This window comes from Oryctolagus cuniculus, chromosome 21 (assembly GCF_964237555.1).
Source record: "Oryctolagus cuniculus chromosome 21, mOryCun1.1, whole genome shotgun sequence".
Classification (NCBI taxonomy): Eukaryota; Metazoa; Chordata; class Mammalia; order Lagomorpha; family Leporidae; genus Oryctolagus; species Oryctolagus cuniculus.
The window spans coordinates 31272608-31281542 of NC_091452.1; the positions used below are offsets into that span (position 1 = coordinate 31272608).

At 48.6% G+C, this 8935-nt stretch overlaps 1 protein-coding gene across 4 annotated transcripts in view; it reads right to left on the minus strand.

The window, feature by feature from the left end:
* Positions 1-8935, minus strand: part of SPECC1L (sperm antigen with calponin homology and coiled-coil domains 1 like) — a 135148-nt gene that overhangs the window by 17187 nt on the left and 109026 nt on the right. Inside the window, exon 14 of one of the 4 annotated variants that reach the window (XM_051837121.2) lies at positions 8491-8935. This exon is cut by the window's right edge and continues 14534 nt beyond it. The exons of the other annotated variants lie outside the window; for them this stretch is intronic. The gene's annotated coding sequence lies outside the window, so the exon portion shown is untranslated. Of the gene's footprint in view, positions 1-8490 lie in introns of those variants that run through there. 4 annotated transcript variants of the gene reach the window in all.

Below are 8935 nucleotides of genomic sequence, written 5' to 3' on the forward strand. Positions count from 1 at the left end.
TAAGTCACAGACTGGAAAGAAACATTTGCATGTATTTCATAAAGGAGTTCAATCCAGGAGGGGGGAAAAAAGAACACAATAAAAAGAAAATGGGCAAAAGAGCTGAATAGACACTTTGCCCAAAGACACACAGGGCAACCAAACACAGATGATGCGCAGCAGCAGGACCTATCAGGCAAGTACAGAACTGAAACCATGAAGAGGAACCACTACTACCTTGTGAATAGCCAGAGGGCGGGCATGCAGTCTCGGCAAGGAAGTGAAGGAACTGAGTGCCCACACACCGTGGGTGGGGAGGCAGATGGTATAGCCACTTAGAAGACTGGTCAGCAGCAGCTTCTTCTTTTTTTCTTTTTATAAAGATTTTTATTTATTTGAAAGAGTTATACAGAGAGAGAAGGGGGGGGGGAGAGAGAGAGAGAGAGAGAGAGAGAGAGAGAGAGAGAGAGGTCTTCTGGCAACAGCCAGAGCTGTGCTGATCCAAAGCCAGGAACCAGGAGCCTCCTCATGTCTCCCACACAGGTGCAGGGGCCCAAGGACTTGGACCATCCTCTACTGCTTTCCCAGGCCATAGTAGAGAGCTGGATCGGAAGTGGAGCAGCCAGGACTCCAACTGGCGCCAATATGGGGTGCTGGCACTGCAGGTGCGGCTTTACCCACTACACCATAGCACTGGCCCCAGTAGCTTCTTAAAATGTCACACCTACACCTGCCACATGATCGAGCCATCCCACTTCTCAGATGTCCATTTCAACAGATGGGATGCTCCTGTGGGCCAAAATTCTTATGGTGAAACCCTCACCCTCTGCATGGCCATGTGAGTGCCTGGGACCTCTGGAAGTAATCAGGGCATGAACAGGATCAACGCCCGTAAGAGGGGACCTCCACAGCTCTTCCTCTGCCACGGGTGGGTACACCTGGCAGATGGCCCTCACAACAACCTGACTGTGAGAAGCACATTCCTGTCATTTATAAGCCACTCTGCCACGGCAGCTCAAAGTCACTAAGATGCCGCTGGGACCTCTCCCTGGTGATGACACTCGCTCGTCAACCTTTACGGGAGCTTTACTTACAGGAAGCAGTAACTGGAAAAACCCAGTGTCTGCCCACAGCTGAATGACTAAACAGATCGTGGTGATTTCACACAATGGACTGATATTCAGGAAAAAAAATCAATGAGTGATACGCACGACATGATCACTCAAAATAATTATGCTAAGAGAAAGGAACCAGAACTCCACCCTCGTACACCCATGACTCCACGTGTATGAGATTATAGAAAGTATGAACAATCGCAACGACAGCTGACAGATGGTTGCCTGTGGATGAGGGCAGCATACGGGGGTGGTGATGATCTGGTGGCCCTCAGAAGCGGTCCTGAGTTTCACAGGGGTGCGTATGTCCTGAGTTATCACTGTGATCTCTAAATACATGTAGTTTATTATATGTGCCAGTTATATGTCTACTTTTATTTATGTTGTTATTAGTTAGGAGACAGATAGAGCTCCCATTGGCTGGTCCACTTCCCAAATGCCTACAACAGCCAGGACTGGGTGGGCCAAAGCCAGGAGCTGGGAATGTGATCTAGATCTCCCAGGTGGGTGGTGGGGACCCAACTACTTGATCTATCACCTGCTGTCTCCCAGGGTCTGACTAGCAGGAAGCTGAAATCAGGAGCAGAGCCAGTGTGGGAGGTGGGCAGCCTAACTGTCATCTTGGCTGCAGCACACCCACCCTGGAAACATGGCCACCCTGCTCTGAGAAAGCCTAGGCCACGTCTGAGACAGGCTGTCTGTAGGTGTTCTCACTGCAGGCCCAGGGAGCCATCATCGACCCTGGTCAACCAGCTCCAAGCTGCCTTGAAGGGGGCTGAGAGGAGCAGAGACGAGGATGGCCCCCAGGCCCTGCCCAGCCCTACGTAAGTTGCAGATTCATGAGCTACAGAGATGTCATCATTTTTAAGCTACTGCGTTTTGGGTGGTGTCTGCAGACACCCAGACCAGCCTCCTTTCTCCTGCATCTAAAGAATCCATTGGGCAAGGAAAGTGGTTTTTCTTTCCCTAGTGTCTAGGGCTTAGTTCCTTCTCACAGGGATTTACCATGAGGCAGCAGGGGGGCGGCTTTACAAATAACCTGGTTCCACAAATGCAGAGGTCACCCTCACCCTCAAAGGCCGTAATGACCTCAGGCTAAACTCGTTTGTTGAGAATCCAGAGCTATCACATGGATAATGAAATCAACCCGCCAAACCTGGACTCTTCCGCAGAGGTCTCGCTACGCTGGCATCCCATCCAGAGACTGCAAGGCACAAGAATAAAACGATTTCGCGTGATGTGAGGAAGCAGAGGGCTGTGTGCTCTACTGGGGATGACATATGAAGATGGTCTGACCCAGACAATTTAATGATGCTACTTTTAGCAAAATAATTAAGCAGATCTTGCAAATGTTACTTATCTGATTTCCCTTCCATTTCTCAGCATTACTCACAATAGAAATACCTACTTATGGAAACTTACTGCAGGGCCCAGGACACAGCCAGGGAGGCAGGACAGTGCAGGAGGGGCCTGGGGCCCGGAGCACGGAGCCCCAACAGCATGGTCCCAAGGCACAGCAGCCTCACCTGGGAAATGGGGGCCACCTCAGATCCCACTGCCTCACCTTGTGAGAGCGGACTTTGGGGTGCTGATTCAACACTCTTGGGACTTATCTATGGAAATGCATCCTGAGACAATGATTTTGAAGCTAAGCAAGGACAATGGCCATCAAGGCCCCGCCCCCACGAAGGTTTTCTCTGTTAGCAGAGGGAATAAAACGGAGACAGAAGGCAGCGGAAAGGGACAGAACTGTGTGCAGATGGGCAGACAGGCAGCTGTAGCGCAGAGACCCTCTGCTGGTCTGCCACACAGGTACATCTGGGCCACCGCCACCTCTGCGCACAGACCACGCCCCCACCAGGCAGCAGGCCCTGGGGGTTGCTCTGAAAGGTGCTCACAGTGAAGAAAGTGGAAACCGGCACTAGGAACGGGCGCTGTCAGTCATTCTCTTACTCCTTCACTGGGGTAAGGAAAATCTAGTGTGTGTCAGACAAGGGGAAAAAAAATACCTTGACAGAGTCGTTGGATCTGAGGCCGTCCAGTGGGGCTGGGTGGGTCTGTGGGCCATAGGCAGCATGTCCTTCGTAAGCAGGTTGCTAGCTGTGGCTGGAAAGCCTGTCTCCAGACCGGTCAGCATCTGCCCCACTAATAGCTTCTTGTGCTGCATGTGTGACCTTGAGGCTTTAAATCGCACCTCCTGGGTGGCTGCAATCTTACCCAGAGCTAGCACAGGAGGGGGCCATCTCCAGGAGACCCTCAACCCATCTCCATGAGCCAATCAACACACAGAATGTGAAACCCCCATCCAATGGGCACCCCTACAGACTGACCCAGCGAAAAAAACAGTAATGCCTTAAAAACCCGGGACACTTCCTCAAAGCCAGTCCCACTAGGGCACCCCGCCTGCTCTCCTCTCGCTTGCCAATCAAATAAGTTTCTTTTCTGTCAAATAAAAGTTTCTGCCTCTTTGCAAACTGTTGCCCGGCTTTTTATTTCTATACTAAGCCAAGGAAAAGAACCCATGTGATTCTCTCCTGCAACCGCCGTCCCCTCTGCAACCGTAACATCATCTACCCCCTACAAAAAGCTGATGAAACAAATTTATGCTAATGGTACTGAGCAATTAATTTTTAAAAATATACTGGCCTGACATTTCTGGAAATAGACATTTAAATGGTGGCTGTCAAAATCATGTTTAAACGGAATGCAGGGACTGCACAGTGATTCCGGGAAGTTTGTTTCCCAGCTGCTGTGTTTGGCATTGCTAGGAATTCCCTGAAAACAGGAAACGGTTCTCTCACTGCTTGTGACCAAGAAGCCATCGTCTAACCCAGCTGTGAGTGGTGAGGAACACAGGCCTGGGAGAGAAGAGCCTGCAGCACGTGCCCTTCGACCCCGGGTGGACCGCACAGCTCTTGCCTGAGCGCCAGAACTCCTGCATGGAGATCTTGTGAGCAGGCCAGAGAATGACAAGACACCATCTCCCTGGCTTCACTGCGGAGAACTTGGGAGCACGCGCTGTCCATGCAAGGCCTGGGTGGGACTACAAAATGGGCCATTCTTTTGCCCCTTTGTCAAGTATTCTTAACCCCTGAGCACAGTGATACTTGGACACAATAAGACCTTTCTGAAAACAGACTTCCCATGCCCAGTGACAATGGAAAATGCAAAGACGGAGACTTTCAACCTAGATCTGATTCAGGTCAAAACCCTTATCTGCTGCCTGCACCTTTTTTCTTTCATGGCTCTGGCAAGTCATTGCTGTGACCTAAGGCTCCAGTTATAGAAGAGGAAACAAACCAACTCAGCTTTGCTGTGACCATCAGGAACTCCTAATGCGTTCTCTCTACTGGCACAACTCCCAGCTCTCCCTAATGGCTCTCATTCCAGCCTGCCCCAGCCCTGACGCTGACCATGAAGGGAGGCGCAAGGAAGATGGGAGGGGGAAACAGGGGAGGAAGGATGGGGCAGGCGTGGCTTTCTGCCATGTTTCTCCTAAAAGACACTGAACTCTTTTGGGGGGGGGGGGCTATCAACAGGAATCAACCTCCTCAACCTCAGCCACCCACGGGGAGAGGGACCAGGTGCTAGGGGGACACAGAGACCAAGAAGGATCAGGAGAGCCTGAGCCTCTGGGGCAATCTCTAGGTCAGGTGCAGAAGCCACCCAGCCTGCAGGCTGGAACCACAGGTGTCAGCAGCCACAGGGAGCGTGGCTGACAAAGGTGCCAGTCTCATGCCTAGGTAAGGCGGTGGCAAGCCCTGCACCAAGCATTTCATACAATTAACCAGGAGAACTTCCTTTTCTCCCTTTGTCTTCAGTCTTTTAATACAAAGGAAGCTGTGAAGGGCTGAGCTATTTTTATCGTCCACTAGTTCTTAGTCTAGTGACTCCAATGCCCCAGGCCACACAATTCTGGAGGGACAAAGGCACCTTTGTTTCTGCATAGTCAGAGGGCAGGGAGGGGCAGGTTTTCCGCTTGGTAGTTAAGATGCTGCCTAGGATGCCCACATCCCACATCAGAATACCTGGGTTCAATTCTTGGCTCCTGCTGCCAATTCCAGCATCCTGTTAATGCGGGGTAGCCATAATGATGGCTCAAGTAACTGGGTCCCTGCCACCCATGTGGAAAACATGGATGGAGTTCCCTGCTCCCAGCTTGGGCCTGGCCCAGCCTCAGTTGTTGCAGGCATTTGGGGAGTGAACCAGCAGAGGAGAGCTCACTTATTTCTTTGTCACATAAATAAAGACATAAATAGGCTAGACAATATTGCCACAAACAACCATTGGGGGCACTAAAACCAACCAAAGGTCAGCACATTAATAAGCACGACTCAGGAAAAGCGGCTAAGACTTCAGGTAAACAGTGGAGCCTGAGGCCCTCCTTGCCTAAAGCTGCTCTCAATTCTTCTTCTAATTTTAATTTTTTTATAAAGATTTATTTATTTTGAAAGTCAGAGTTATACAGAGAGAGAAGGAGAGGCAGAGAGGCAGCGCTCTTCCATCCACTGGTTCGCTCCCCAGATGGCTGCCAACAGCTGCGCGGATCTGAAGCCAGGAGCCAGGAGCTTCTTCCAGGTCTCCCATGAGGGTGCAGGGGCCCAAGCACTTGGGCCATAATCTACTGCTTTCCCAGACCACAGCAGAGAGCTGGATCAGAAGTGGAGCAGCCAGGACTCGAACTGGCACCCATATGGGATGCTGGCAGTACAAGCAGTGGCTTTACCTGCTATGCCACAGCACTGGCCCCATTCTCTTTTAATTTTTAAAAGCTATATAAAACACCATTCTAAAGTAATTATAAAAACACATTCTTGGGGTTATAATCAAATAAATGTAAATGGCATAACAATAATAGAGGGGCCAGCACTGTGGCATAGTAGGCTAAGCCTCTGCTTGTAGCACTGGCATCTCATATGGGCACTGTTTTGTGTCCTGGCTGCTCCACTTCTGATCCAGCTCTCTGCTATGGCCTGGGAAAGCAGTAGAAGATGGCCCAAGTCCTTGGGCCCCTGCATCTTCATGGGAGACCCAGAAGCAGCTCCTGGCTCCTGGCTCCAGATCAGCCCAGCTTCAGCCGTTACAACCATTTGGGGAGTGAATGAGCAGATGGAAGACCTCTGTCTGAAACTGCCTCTCAAATAAATAAAATAAATCTTTCTAGCCCTCTCTTTGTAACTCTATATCTGAAATAAATAAAAATGTTTAAAACAAACAAACAAAAAAACCCCAATACTAGTGCAAAGGAAAATGGAGCTACACGAAAACAAAGTTGCTATATTTTACCCAATGTAGTCAGGAAAAACTTATGTAAACTGTGTTAAGAATTATAGTATAGGGGCTGGCACTGTGGCACAGTGGGTTAAGCCACCCCTTGCAATGCCAGCATCCCGCATCAGCTCAAGTCCCAGCTCCTTCACTTCCTCCCTGCTAATGGGGCTGGGAAGGCAGCAGAAGATGGCCTAATAAGCACCTGGGCCCAGCCCCAGCCAGTGAGACTATCTGGGGAGTGAACCAGCAGATGGATGACCTTTAGCATTCTCTATCTCTCCCTCTCTCTCTTTCACTCTGCCTTTCAAATAAGTTTTAAAAGATTTACAGTGCAATCCTTAGAGTGAGAAAGTAACTTTTGGGGCAGGTGTGACATGTGGTTAAGTCGTCACCTGGGACACTGACAGCCTACACCAGCCTGTAGGCTATTTTGAATCCCAGCTCCTCCACGTCTGATCCACCTTCCTGCTGAGGCACACCCAGGGAGGCAGCGGTAATGGCTCAAGTAGTTGGGTCCCTGCCACCCATGTCGGAGACTCAGATGGTGTTCCTAGCTCTGGGATTTGGCCTGGCCCAGGTCTGGCTGTTCTAGGCATATAGGGAGTGAACTAGCAGATCAAAGATCTATCTCAGAGCCGGCGCCGTGGCATAGTGGGCAAAGCCACCACCTGCAGCGCCGGTATCCCATATGGGCATCTGTTCAAGTCCCAGCTGCTCCACTTCCAATCCAGCCCTCTGCTATGGCCTGGGAAAGCAGTGGAAGATGGCCCAAGTCCTTGGGCCTCTGCACCTGTGTGAGAGACCCAGAGGAAGCTCCTGGCTCCTGGCTTCAGCTTGGCGTAGCTCTGGCCATTGCAGCCACTACGGCCATTTGGGGAGTGAACCAGCGAATGGAAGACCTCTCTCTATGTAACTCTGACTTTCAAATAAATAAATACATCTTTAAAAAAAAAATCTATCTCTTAACTCTTTAAATGAAAATAAATTTTAAAACAAGGTCATTTCAAAATGCTAGAGGTAAATTTCTCAAGAGACCACACTCTTAACTATCAGAACTTTGAGGAGAAATAAATCCACAAATACAGTCAACAGATTCTAATATCTCTCTCAACAGCTGAAAGATTAAGTAGACAAAAAATATTTGAGGACAGGAACATGTGACCACCACTCTCAACTGATGGGATCTAACTTTTACAAACAAGCCCCCCCCCCCCCACAACAGCAAAATAACATTGTTTCAAATTGTACACAGAGGGGCCAGTGCTATGGCACAGCAGGTAAAGCTGCCAACTGCAACACCAGTATCCCATATGGGCAACCAGTTCAAGTCCCAGCTGTCCCACTTCTGTTCTAGCTCCTTGCTAATGTGTGTGGGAAAAGCAAAGAAAAATGGCCCAAGTCCTTGGGATCCAGATGAAGCTCCTGACTTTGACCCTGTCCCGCCCTTGTCATTGTGGCTATTTGGGGAGTGAACCAGCAGGTGGAAGATCTCTCTGCAACTCTGCCTTTCAAATAATTGTTATTTTTTTTAAAAAAAAAAATACTGCACACAGATATTATCAAGATTGACCCTTAGTCTGAGCCCAGAATGAGTCTCAAACTTCTAAAATTTATTTGAAAGCAGAGATGAAGACAGAAATGCCCCTTCATCCATTTTTTCACTCCCCAAATGTCCATAAGATTGGGGCAGGGCCAGGCTGAACCCAGGAGCTGGGAAGTCCATCCAGGTTCTCTCACGGAGACGGCAGGGACCCAACTGCTTCAGCCATCAACTGCTGTTCCCAGGGTAACAGGCAGCTGGAACTGGGCTTGACACCAGGATTCAAACCCAGGCTCTCCAATATGGCAGGCAGACGACCTGAGTGGCAACATAATCAGTGTGCCAAACACCTGCCCTTCAGGAAATTTAAGAGGGCACAAGTTGTGTGAAGTATGCCTTCTAAGCATGATGAAATTAAACTAGAAATCAGTAACATAAAGAGCTCTGGAAATCGCTCAAGTATTTAGAAACTAATACACTTTTAAATAACTCACAGGACCCCCCCCCCAAAAAAAAAAAGTCAAAAGGAAAATTAGGAAGTATTTGGAATGAAAAACACACACATCAAAATGTATGGTATGCCAATAAAGTAGTACTCAGCAGAACTTTATAGTAATCAATGTCTGCAGGGGAAAAAAAGAAAATCTTCAAATCAAGACAACAACTTTCCACCTTAGGAAACGAAAGAGCAAATGAAACCCAAGCAAACAGAAGACAGGAAACAGTGTCAGAAGAAAGAAAAAACACAGCAACAGAGAAAACAAAGCAAAACCTGGTTCTTTGAGAAGGTAAATAAATTTTATAAGCCTCTAAAAAGGTTAGTGAAGAAAAGAGAGAACACACAAATTATAGTACCAGGAATACTACCAAAGAATATCTGCAGATATGAAAAAAATAAAAGAATATTATGAACAACTTTAGGCCAATAAATTTGGCTCACTCAAATAGAAATAGGTAACTGGATAGTCCTACATCCATTAACAAGACTGAATTTGTGTTTAAAAACTTCCCCACCAAGAAAAGCCCAGGA